Source organism: Triturus cristatus, chromosome 2_1 (genome assembly GCF_964204655.1).
Source record: "Triturus cristatus chromosome 2_1, aTriCri1.1, whole genome shotgun sequence".
Classification (NCBI taxonomy): domain Eukaryota; kingdom Metazoa; phylum Chordata; class Amphibia; order Caudata; family Salamandridae; genus Triturus; species Triturus cristatus.
Window position 1 is genome coordinate 1,034,928,399 of NC_140581.1, and position 11,447 is coordinate 1,034,939,845.

Sequence of the window (11,447 nt, forward strand, 5' to 3'; positions counted from 1 at the left end):
ACCTTTTGCCTTTTCTCCTCTATTTTTGCTGAGTTCATTTTTGTAGGGCTTAGGACCCTGTGTACTATACAACTGCTAATCAGTGCTACCTTCCTGCACAAAAACAAACTCTCTACGATGCAGGCATCCTTGCACCATGGTGCAACGGTGCCTGCGCTGGCGCATGGCAGCAGTTTGTGAGCCAGTGCAGGGGGAAGCTCAGAGATGCGATATGTTGTTGTAAATATGTCGCATCCCTGTGCTTCGAAACGAACTCAGCGTGGCGCAGCAAAATGGCTTGCGGCACTTCTAAACTGAGACAAAATCGGAGTAGTAAAGTTAGGATTCCTAATTTCACTACTCCTAAACTGAGAAAAATCCTAACTTTACGACTTTCGGTATTCATAAAAGGCATTTAGGAGTAGTAAAGTTAGGATTCCTAACTTTACTACTCCTAAAATGAGAAAAATTCAGAAAGTCGTAAAGTTAGGATTTTTCTCAGTTTAAGAGTAGTAAAGTTAGGAATCCTAACTTTACTACTCCTAAATGCCTTTTGTGAATACCAAAAGTGGTAAAGTTAGGATTTTATCTCAAATTACTATTGTGAATCAGGCCCGTTATTCCTGAAGAAGTCTCTAAAGTTTTAAATCACAATTATTTTGTATCCTCGTTCAAGTGAATTCCAATAGAAGCCCATCTTCTGGTGTGAACATGGGCTTCTATTGGAATTCTCCAGGGCATATTATCAAGCCCATTATCGCCACTTTAGCTGCAGTTTTCTGCTGCTAAACCGGCGATAATTTTAACGCCGTCCTTGATAATATGCCCTATAGTTTATTCCCACTGTAGTTGCAAGTTGTCGACGCGTCCAACCCACTGTACATCTCACACACTGTTCTTCGAATTTTGCTGTGTTCACTTTACCTAAAAGAACAACTTTAGGAGCCACTGGGAATGCTATTGGATGCTCTGTGTCGACATGCAGGAATTGTGGGTTGTTTGAGACCCTGTATTAGGCATAGTGAAATTATGCCCCTCGAAAACATGTTTTCGAGTTCGGTGCTGGCAACAAGCCATTTTTATATGAGAAAATTAGAGTCTCTCATTTCACCTTTGGCTGTCCGCCAATCCATGGGGCATATTAGCAACGCTTTGCGATAACTATCGCAAAGCGCGCTTAGCGCTCATTTTTTTAACACCGGCTATCGCAGGTTTTTATCATGGAGATATCGCGTTAGTAGCAACGCGTATCTCCAAGGCGATAAAAATTTCTGTGATAGCGGGGAAATCGCTATTTTGCAGGGAACATCGCTGGTTTTCCAGCGATGTTCCCTGCAAAACGATGATAACCTTGCTGATACGACCCTGTGGTCGTATCAGCATAATCCACCCCTTATGTTAGGGATAGCTAAATCAGGATTTTAGCAGACGTTAGATTTTGGCGAAAACCGCAGTTTTCTCCAAAATCTAACGTCTGCTGATATCCTATGGGCTGCCTTGTAAATATCGCGATGTGAACATCAGCGATATTTTACAAGGTAGTCCATTGGGGTACGCCCAGTGATGCCCAGGGAGGCGTCGGGAAAATGGGTGCTAACATGCGATTATAAATGTTAGCACCCTGTTGTAAATAGGGTGATAGTTTTATCTCTGCTTTTTAGCCAAAAAAGCGGAGATAAAGCCCTTGTTAATATGCCCCTATATTAGTCTTATTCACGAAATTGTCACTCAAGCAAATATTTGTGAGGTGCCGTAGATGTATTTGTCCAGAAGTGGCTCACCTGTGTCACGGATTGCGGAAGTAGTACTGGCTGGTTTGGGATACTAACTCTGTGCCATGTTTTTAAACACATGCCCTCACCATTGATATATTTTTTCATTTACTAAAGCATGCCTCTTTATTTTCTATAATCAAATGACATTTAGACAAAAGCAGCAGCAGATATATAGAAAAAATTTAATCAGGCTAAATATGAGTTAATATTCAGGTGATGTTCGGTGAAAATAATGCAGATGATCGCTTCTTAAGAAGTACTCAATTCATTCTTAGCTCAGTTGCACCATCTACTGGCAACAGGTAGTGTAGAATATCTATTATCTCACATAGCCAATATTTTACGAGCAAAGACTGCATCAATTCAATGAAGGTCTGCAATTGTCAAGTTACTCCACTCGGTGGCGGAACTCTGTGGAATCTCGCATTGGTAACTCCACATAATTTCGTGGAATGAAACTCCACAACCTACTCCCAGCCCTTGTTATCATGGCAGTTGCTCCTCCCTGAAAACCCTGGCAGGGACGAAACAAAGGTAGGGCCCCCTTTCTCTGCTGCCGAAGGATGCACAAAGTGTGTGCATGCACTCTAGTTCCTGCACGGCATGGACTTTTCAGTCTATGCCGTCCAGGAACAGATTTTGGCGTTCTCACTGCGGTGCCTGTTTTTAAAGGCACCGCTATGGGAATGCAAATAAAACCCGCCAGATAGGAGTTACACTCGTAATCTGGGAGGCGGCCTTACCATAGGTTTTGCTGTGAGGTGGCGGAGAAGACCTGCACCGCACTGCCAAACTCAGAATCAGGCCCTTATGTATATTAAGTACTTATTCTATACGCAATATTAGAGACCACTGTCTTGTTTTCTAACTCTTAAATGCCCTGGGTCCCATTTTTGGATCATAGGGTTATTCCTTGTTTTCTTAACATTTCTAGAATTAATACACACCATTCTGCGTGGATGGCTATTTTCATGGAGGAAAACTTGTATTTTATATTGTTCCAACTTCATGCCTTATGGCAGCTTCAAAAGCGTATTGTGACACTGTTGAAAACATTATATAACAAGGAAAAGTGGTTCCTGTGGACAATGTATGTAAGATATGATAGTATTTGGCTCAATGGCAGTGTAATGGGTACAGAGAAGTCACAGAGAGAGAAAAAAACCTTATATAACAAGACATGTTATAAATATTGCCAATTTATGTTGCTTAATCAAATTAATCAAAAAAGGTGCGTAGTGTCCCAAATTAACATAGAACCTACATATCAAATTAGTGACAATATGTGACATAAAAATAGGTTTCAAGAAACATAACATTAACTTGTTTTTATATTCCATTAATGTGCTGACCGACAGAGCTGTGTACAGGGCATGCCCTCAGTTTAATCTAGATTTTAATGGCTGCTCTGTGTCCACAGGAAGTCAATTACAGACAGTGTCCAGCTCAGAGCCATCTTTGCACTCACCGAAAGTAAAAACGCTCATCGAAGCCTCACTGTCACAAAGAGTATACCTGGCTGATGCCCCGAGTGTGAGAGGGTGAAATGTAAGAATGTGACATACCCTTATCTCTAGAAAATAAGGCACAGCAGCAGGTTTCAGCATGATCAACTCTATGCCCACCCCTGCTTCCCTGGTCCTTCCACATGAAGACAATTACAGCTTTTCCATGAAGTCTTGAAACGTTCTTACAGAAATGACACCTGGACAGAAGGCAGTAGCACACTTTACAGTACATCTCATTGAAAGGAATGAGAATTCTTCCACAAACCAAATCAAGAACAGCTTGATAAGGTTTAGCACCCTTCTTTTAGAAGAAAAAAGAATTGTTAACAATGACTCCCACCTCGTGTTCCTTTTTAGATCGAGCCTGCAACAGCATATATAAATGTAACAATTACTCCAACTACCTAGTGCCGGGAGTCCGCTCAATATGATCCATCATCAATCAAACAATCAATCATTCACACAGGGGTTGTGAAGACGGCTACTCACCTGTTTGGGTTTCAAGGCGCTGGGATTTTGTTAAGATTATGTAGTTCAACATATGGACATTCCGCAATCTCCCACGAGACACAAATCCACCTTCTTGCCTACCTGGAAGGTCTAACTAGAACAACCCATGTAATGATAATTTCCCCCAAAATTTGTATACCTTTTACCTGTCAAGTGACAGATCACATTTATGTAACCAGCGGACCCTAGTTACGTTAGAGGAATATCACTGAGACTTATCAGAAGGCGTTGGGGACTAGCAACAATGGAAATCCACAATGGAAAATAACAAGCAATCTGAGAGAAAGCTAAAGTTCATGTTATTTCTTCCAGGTCTAATGAAAGTGAGATGGCTCTTTAATCTGGGAGAGCAATCACCTGAATACATTTGAAAACAAATTTGAAGAATTTGTAGCTCTTTTATGCAGTATGATCTGGCCAGCCGGGAGGTAGCATTTGGGATGGCTCTCAGAGGTTAAAAAGTATGCAGGTTGTGAATCTGAGGACCCTGTCTAGGCAAAGAAATGAGCAAGAGGTGAGACCTAGACTTACAAATGTAAAGTACTCAGCTTTGCTGTTCAAATACATTCATTAGGATATTGGTTGAATGAAGAGTCGGGTAGGTATTTAGATTTTTCTGCAGATTGAGATGGGCAGAAGTGTATGTGAATGAATGCTACAAAGGAGAAGAGCTGTTCGCTTGCTGATGACCTGAATTACAAGCCCATTCACAGAGGTGTACTTGGGAATGTTGTCAGGGTGGAAATAAATAAAAGTAGGGATTAGATCTGGAAATATTTAAAAAGGAAAATAAAACATATTTGTATTTGGTTGGTTGAAATTCTGGCAGCAGACAGCCACTCCATGTCAAATGGAAGAGAGGAAGTTAATGAATAGGGCAGGCTGAATATCCAGCTTTGTCTTTCATTGGCAAAGAGGTGATATGAAATCAGAATGATAAAATATCCAAAACACAAGATAGAGTGCAGTACAAAGATGATATATCCAAGGAGGGACCCATAAGGGTTGCTGCAGGAAGAGTGGTTATGCTATGAACCCCAAGGTACCCCAATATAGGCCTAGGTAGTTACATGACCTTTTACCTACATCTGTCCTACCACTGTTCTACATAACAAGTCTGGCGCTGACCTTTTACCTAGTTAGGTGCTGGTTTTCTGGCAAAATTAGCCTCATGTATTATTCATGAGGATTCTCAGTATCAAAGCAGGATTACCAGCTTTGGCATACTAACTCTGTATAAGGGTCACCAGAGGAGAAAAAGACAACCATGCTGACACGTTGACATGAGACGCTGAGGTGCCTGCATGCAGATACTCCAGCACGCTGTGGTCTGACATCCCTCGCAGGGTGTGCATCTCGAGACCAAGACGGGGTCCCACAGTCTCTTACTTCAGGTAATGGGGTTGGCTTTATCCTGAGGGGATTCTTGGCTAAACACCTACATACATGCTAGGCACACTTAGGTACATCTCGTAGTACGTATTATTACTGTCATGTATCCATATGCCTGCATATATTCATTGTTTTAGCCCTATGGTAGAATTCTACCTTTTCTTGACTCTGCTGGTACTCAAAATCATATATATCTGTTTCTGTCTAATGGTTATTGCAGCACACATATTTTACACTAGAATGACGCTGGTTCAATAAATGCTTATTGAAAACTTCCCCACCGTTTATTTCGTGTATCTCTCTGAGACAAAGTAAGCACGAGTGACTGAGAGAAAAGTACTGTACTGTTTCCATGATCCCTGAGGGGTCAGGGTTGTCATGTTCGATAATTGCCAGAAGCTATTCGCTGCTTGGTAAGATGGGCTCATGGTGGCACTGTGAGCTAGCTAGACTAACAGACCCTTTGGGGGTGTCTAGAATCAGTCTGGGCACCAATCCCTTAGTTTATGTTCTCTAAACGCGCAGATCCCACATAGATTTGTAGGAACTACATGACATGGCACTGCCAAGGTTGGTTTGGTTCTTATGTAACGGTCAAATCTGAGTAGTTCAGTCGTGCTTTCTCAGAGAGCCCTACTCACATCTACCCAGAGACGTCTGGAGTGGGAAGGGAAAATCCGCCGCAGCTGAGTAGGTAAGCTTGAAGGATTATAGTTCCCTACATTGTGCATAAAACTTTATTTTATTTCCTTAAAACTATTTTAAACAATGTCTGTTGGAGATAACACTGCGGCAGCATTACGTGCAGATGCAGCAGGAGAGGCAGATTAGGGAGGTGCAATAAACATTTCAGAAAATGTCTGAAATTCACTTGCTGCAAAATTTGACAATTTTGTTCTCTCATTATTAGGAGGGACTGTAACATTCATGATCGAGGCACATAAGTCATTCAGGACAGAGGTATTCCATTCATGGGTTAAATTCCGACCTGCAGATGCACGCACAAATACATTTCATTCTTATACTCCGGATGAAATACCAGAAGAATACTGTCCATATGAGGACATAGAAGTTCTGCTCACATACCAAGGGCATATAAACTGGTTTAAAGGTGCTCTCCTACGCACCACTGAAAAAGTGAGACTCGGTTCGCTCAGCAGAGATGGAGCGACACGGCCGGTTCTGGCTGCCAACACACCGCACCCAAAAGTTGACACATTGCCGATTGCAGACTTACGTCCACTTCATAAAGAAATAATAAAACTTTAAAGAAATCTGACACAGTTCGTTCTGACATCACTCCCACTTTAACCAAAAAGGGTTACTCCAGCGGGCCAGCTGCAGGGAACTGCAAATAAAATTACCCCACAAACACTAAACACAATTATGGGAAGAATGCCCACAAAACATGAACAAATACTGTACTGGATAGCACAGAAAACAGAAAAGTTAGAAGCAGTGTTTCCACACACAGGCCCACAAGAATACACAGAATATTGACAATCTGCTTGCCAATGGACATTGCTCCCCCAATAGAGGATTGTACCACTTGGGGTACAGTCTTCGCTGCCATCTATACCAGGACTTATGGCACCCCTTCAAGAACAGTGATGACAGAAGTATTAAGACAGATACAGAATGAGTATGGAGCAGAACCTGCTCTAAACTTAGGGATGAAATTAATAGGTAATTTTTCCCAGCTATCTATAATTATGTTAGCAAACATAAGAAGGGAGGCAGCACCAGTGGCTATATGCAAACACATGAGAGAATGCATTCCTGCACAACAGGAGTGGAATTTACCAAAAATTATGAAAGATACATACTCTGAATAAGGTAGAGAGCATTTGGGAGCTAGACCTATGAAACCACAATTAATGGGTAATCCTGAAAAGGATAGCACTAAGCAAATACCTGATCTTTCTAAAAAGAAATGGGAAAATAAAGAACAATAAAATAAGCAGAATGCATCACAATAACGGTGTGTGCCTCCACAACATGAGCCCTCTGACTGGAGGTATAACCTTAGAAACTGTGATAACATTAACAAACCTGACAGGTATCAGGATACTGATACACTTTCCTCTCGTTCCTTTCAGGGTTCACCGAGAAACTCTGAAAGGGAAGTAGAGTAAGAACACAGATCAGAAGAGTGAGCCAAGCCAAGAGAGACACGTCGCTCTTCAGACTATAAAATCAAAAAAGCAGATAAACCAAATAGTAAACCTCAATTTAAAAGAAGAAAGTAGTAGGCCTTAAAATAAGAAATGAAAAGGCTGCTGAGGACTCAACTTCTGAATGGGGAATAAGCTCTGACGATGCTAAAGAGTGCAGCTGAAGTAACAATAGCTTGCCGTAACCTGATGGAATTTCTGGTGATAGTGGTGTTGAATGAACATATCACAGTGGAGACACCTGATACTAGGGTAAGTGTCCCACACCAGTAATAGCAACTAACACTCCATATGGAGGGGGGATATACCCAAGAAGGTTAAAGGTCTTTTTTGGGAGAACCTGTCCTTTGGATACAACATCCTTTAGCAGAAACAAATTGGCTGTCTGAGTTTGTTATGGACTGCCCAAACTGAGAAAATGTAAGTTTACCAGCTTTCTCTGACCTCGTTCCAGAATCGCTAAAATATTCACACGCGCAGGAGTTGGCGGTATCACTAGCTCCTGCATTATACCGCAACCATTTAGGGTGGGATGCTGAGTCACCTCACCATGAAATCCCAGTAAAAATGTCTCTAACTCCACAGAGACAATACCCAATAAAACATGATGCAAAAAAACAAGTCAGAGAGATCTTAGATCAACTTGAATGCCAATGAGTGATTACAAATTGCACCTCTTCTGTGAGCAATCCTTTGTTTCCCTTAATGAAACCCAAAAATTCATATGGTCTAGTTTTAGACTACAGACATTTGAACACATGCACAAAAACATTTACAGTACAAAATGCACACAGTGCCGCATTAATGAATAACATTGTGGGAAAAAGTACAAAACAACACTGGATATCTCAAATGGATTCTTTTGCCAAAATATGGTACTAGAGAGCAGATATTTGACAACATTCTCAGTCCTAAGCTCTCAGCGTCAATTTTGTAGACTGCCCTAGGGTATAAGAATAGTCCGGGGTTGTTTTCAGTAGGAGTATCAGCGTTGCTTCAAAGTTTTGATGAGGAGGCTTTGTCCTATGTAGATTATATTTATCTGTTGGACGATGAAGTATTGCATTATTTGGCTAGGGCAAACAACATAATTTTGTGAATTGCCTGAGAGGGCTACAAATTTAACTTTAAATAATCAAAAATTGTCCATCTTAATGTCCTATTTTGGGATATGAGCTCTCAAGTGAAGGAAAAAGCCTGGCAGCAAATATTTAAGAAAAATGTGCACTGCTCCGACCTCAAAAGGCTTCCCCTCCCAGGACTCTGAAAACAATACAATCCATTTTTGGAATCCTAAATCTTGGAAGAACATACATTTTGGATTACGCAGAAAGGGTGAACCCTTTCTAAGATTCAATTAGACCTAATTTCTCAGTTCATCACTGGACACAGGAACACACAGAGCTATTTCGTTCCCTACACGCTGACATGATAGCTTCCATTCACTTACACTCATGTGTAAACACTACGAATTTGGTGATCCATGTAATCATGGGTCAATCCGGGGATACTTACCCCACCTTCAATGAAGGCGAAACGGTACCCATTGCATACAAATTGCATTTGTACACAATTGCTGAAATGCGTTTGGCATCAACTGAAAAAATCCTGACAGCAGTACTATAGTGAGAAAGAGAGCACTGGCTCAGGAGAAACAAATAATTGCCATGACTCTGGTACCAACCTCAGAGGCTGTTACAAAAGCAAGCGTTCCTAATGCTAAAGCACTGCATCCACGATGGATAAAGTGGGCTAATTATCTCACTGCAACAGATGTAGACTACAAATTTGATTCTACATCAAAAACGCAAGCATTTCTGCAGTACAAACAAGAATATCCTCTCCCAAATTAAATGATGCCTCTAGATCGGCATGAATATATAAGTTACCCTGATGGTTCAGCTCAGCCAGCCATAGCAAGTAAACAACAATACAACGCAGCATGTGCAATTGTACAGGGTCATTTGCAGGATGGCAGGTTACGACCCACCAATACGCAGACTCAGACTCTAGTAGATTGCACGGCTCAGCTGGCAGAACTAAAAGCCCTGGTGCTTGCACTAAAAAGTACAGATCGAGAATTCCCCACACTTATTGTGTGCGATTAATGTTATTGTGTCCAGTCATATAATGAATATCTTCACTGCTGGGGCCAGAATGGATTAAAAGATTAAAAAAGGTTGCACATTGAAGCATAAAATGCTTTGGAAACAAGTGGCAGAGCTGAAAAAAGGCTTGCCGCGGGCTCTCGTCATTCATACGCTGAGTCATCAATGTGTTTGCGTGCAAGTTGAAGGGAATTCATTGATTGATGAAGCCGCCAAGGCAACAGTGCAAGAGTAGACAGACAGATAATGGTAACTGTCAATGCTTCGCAGAAAAACAGCACAGCCTTGCCAAACGTTTTCCACTCAAAAGCTCCTACAAGTTAGATGCACAAAATATTCTGTATGCTCAAATTCCAGGAGTAGGGTATAGAGTAATACCAAACATGGATCACAGATTAGATATAATACTAGCTGTACACAAGGGTCTGGGCTCAGCACATGCAGGTATTATTGCAACAGTTGGACTACTGTGGAGAAGTGTGGCTCAATGATTAGAGCGGCAGACCCTGATGCAGAGGTCTAGCCTGGGACCAGGGTTCAATTCCCCGCCTCGGCGGGTCTTGGGCTCAAAAATTCCACGGACCTGATAATTCTCGCCTCGGTGCCATTCTAATCATGGAGTCCCACTCTGCAACTCTGGGCAATAGCTTGCTTAATCTCCACAACGGCCCCCACAACGCTAAGGATGCCTGGCCTTCTCCTTGGGGGTGCCCAGGAGTGGACGCCTCACAGGGAAAAGCCAGGATGGGTTCCACAGCGGTATTTGTACAAGCGCCGAGAGGCCTCCGGGTAGTCGTGCGCTATACAAGTATCCATACATTTACATTTACATTTACATCTACTGAAACAACGTGATTGGTGGCCAGGTCTCACCAAACAGACAAAAGAATTTGTCCTTAAGTGCGACATCTGTCAGCAGATGTAGGCTTCCACTGTAGCACGTCGACCACAAACACCACGACTGATTTCAGACAGACCTCTCGTATGTTTCAATTTGGACCACTGCTGCCCCTTACAATCTGATGGGTCTTACAAGTACATCTTGGTGGTAGTGGATTCATGCTCTAGATTCCTGTGGGTTTGGCTGCAGTGCTCGGCTGACGCCCAAACTGCTATAAAGGATATGCGAGTCTTCATAGAGACATACGCAACTAACACTCCATATGGAGGGGGATATACCCAGGAAGGTTAAAGGTCTTTTTTGGGAGAACCTGTCCTTTGGATACAACATCCTTTAGCAGAAAAAAATTGGCTGTCTGAGTTTGTTATGGACTGCCCAAACTGAGAAAATGTAAGTTTACCAGCTTTCTCTGACCTCGTTCCAGAATCGCTAAAATATTCACACGCGCAGGAGTTGGCGGTATCACTAGCTCCTGCATTATACCGCAACCATTTAGGGTGGGATGCTGAGTCACCTCACCATGAAATCCCAGTAAAAATGTCTCCAACTCCACAGAGAAAATACCCAATAAAACATGATGCAAAAAAACAAGTCAGAGAGATCTTAGATCAACTTGAATGCCAATGAGTGATTAAAAATTGCACCTCTTCTGTGAGCAATCCTTTGTTTCCCTTAATGAAACCCAAAAATTCATATGGTCTAGTTTTAGACTACAGACATTTGAACACATGCACAAAAACATTTACAGTACAAAATGCACACAGTGCCGCATTAATGAATAACATTGTGGGAAAAAGTACAAAACAACACTGGATATCTCAAATGGATTCTTTTGCCAAAATATGGTACTAGAGAGCAGATATTTGACAACATTCTCAGTCCTAAGCTCTCAGCGTCAATTTTGTAGACTGCCCTAGGGTATAAGAATGGTCCGGGGTTGTTTTCAGTAGGAGTATCAGCGTTGCTTCAAAGTTTTGATGAGGAGGCTTTGTCCTATGTAGATGATATTTATCTGTTGGACGATGAAGTATTGGATTATTTGGCTAGGGCAAACAACATAATTTTGTGAATTGCCTGAGAGGGCTATAAATTTAACTTTA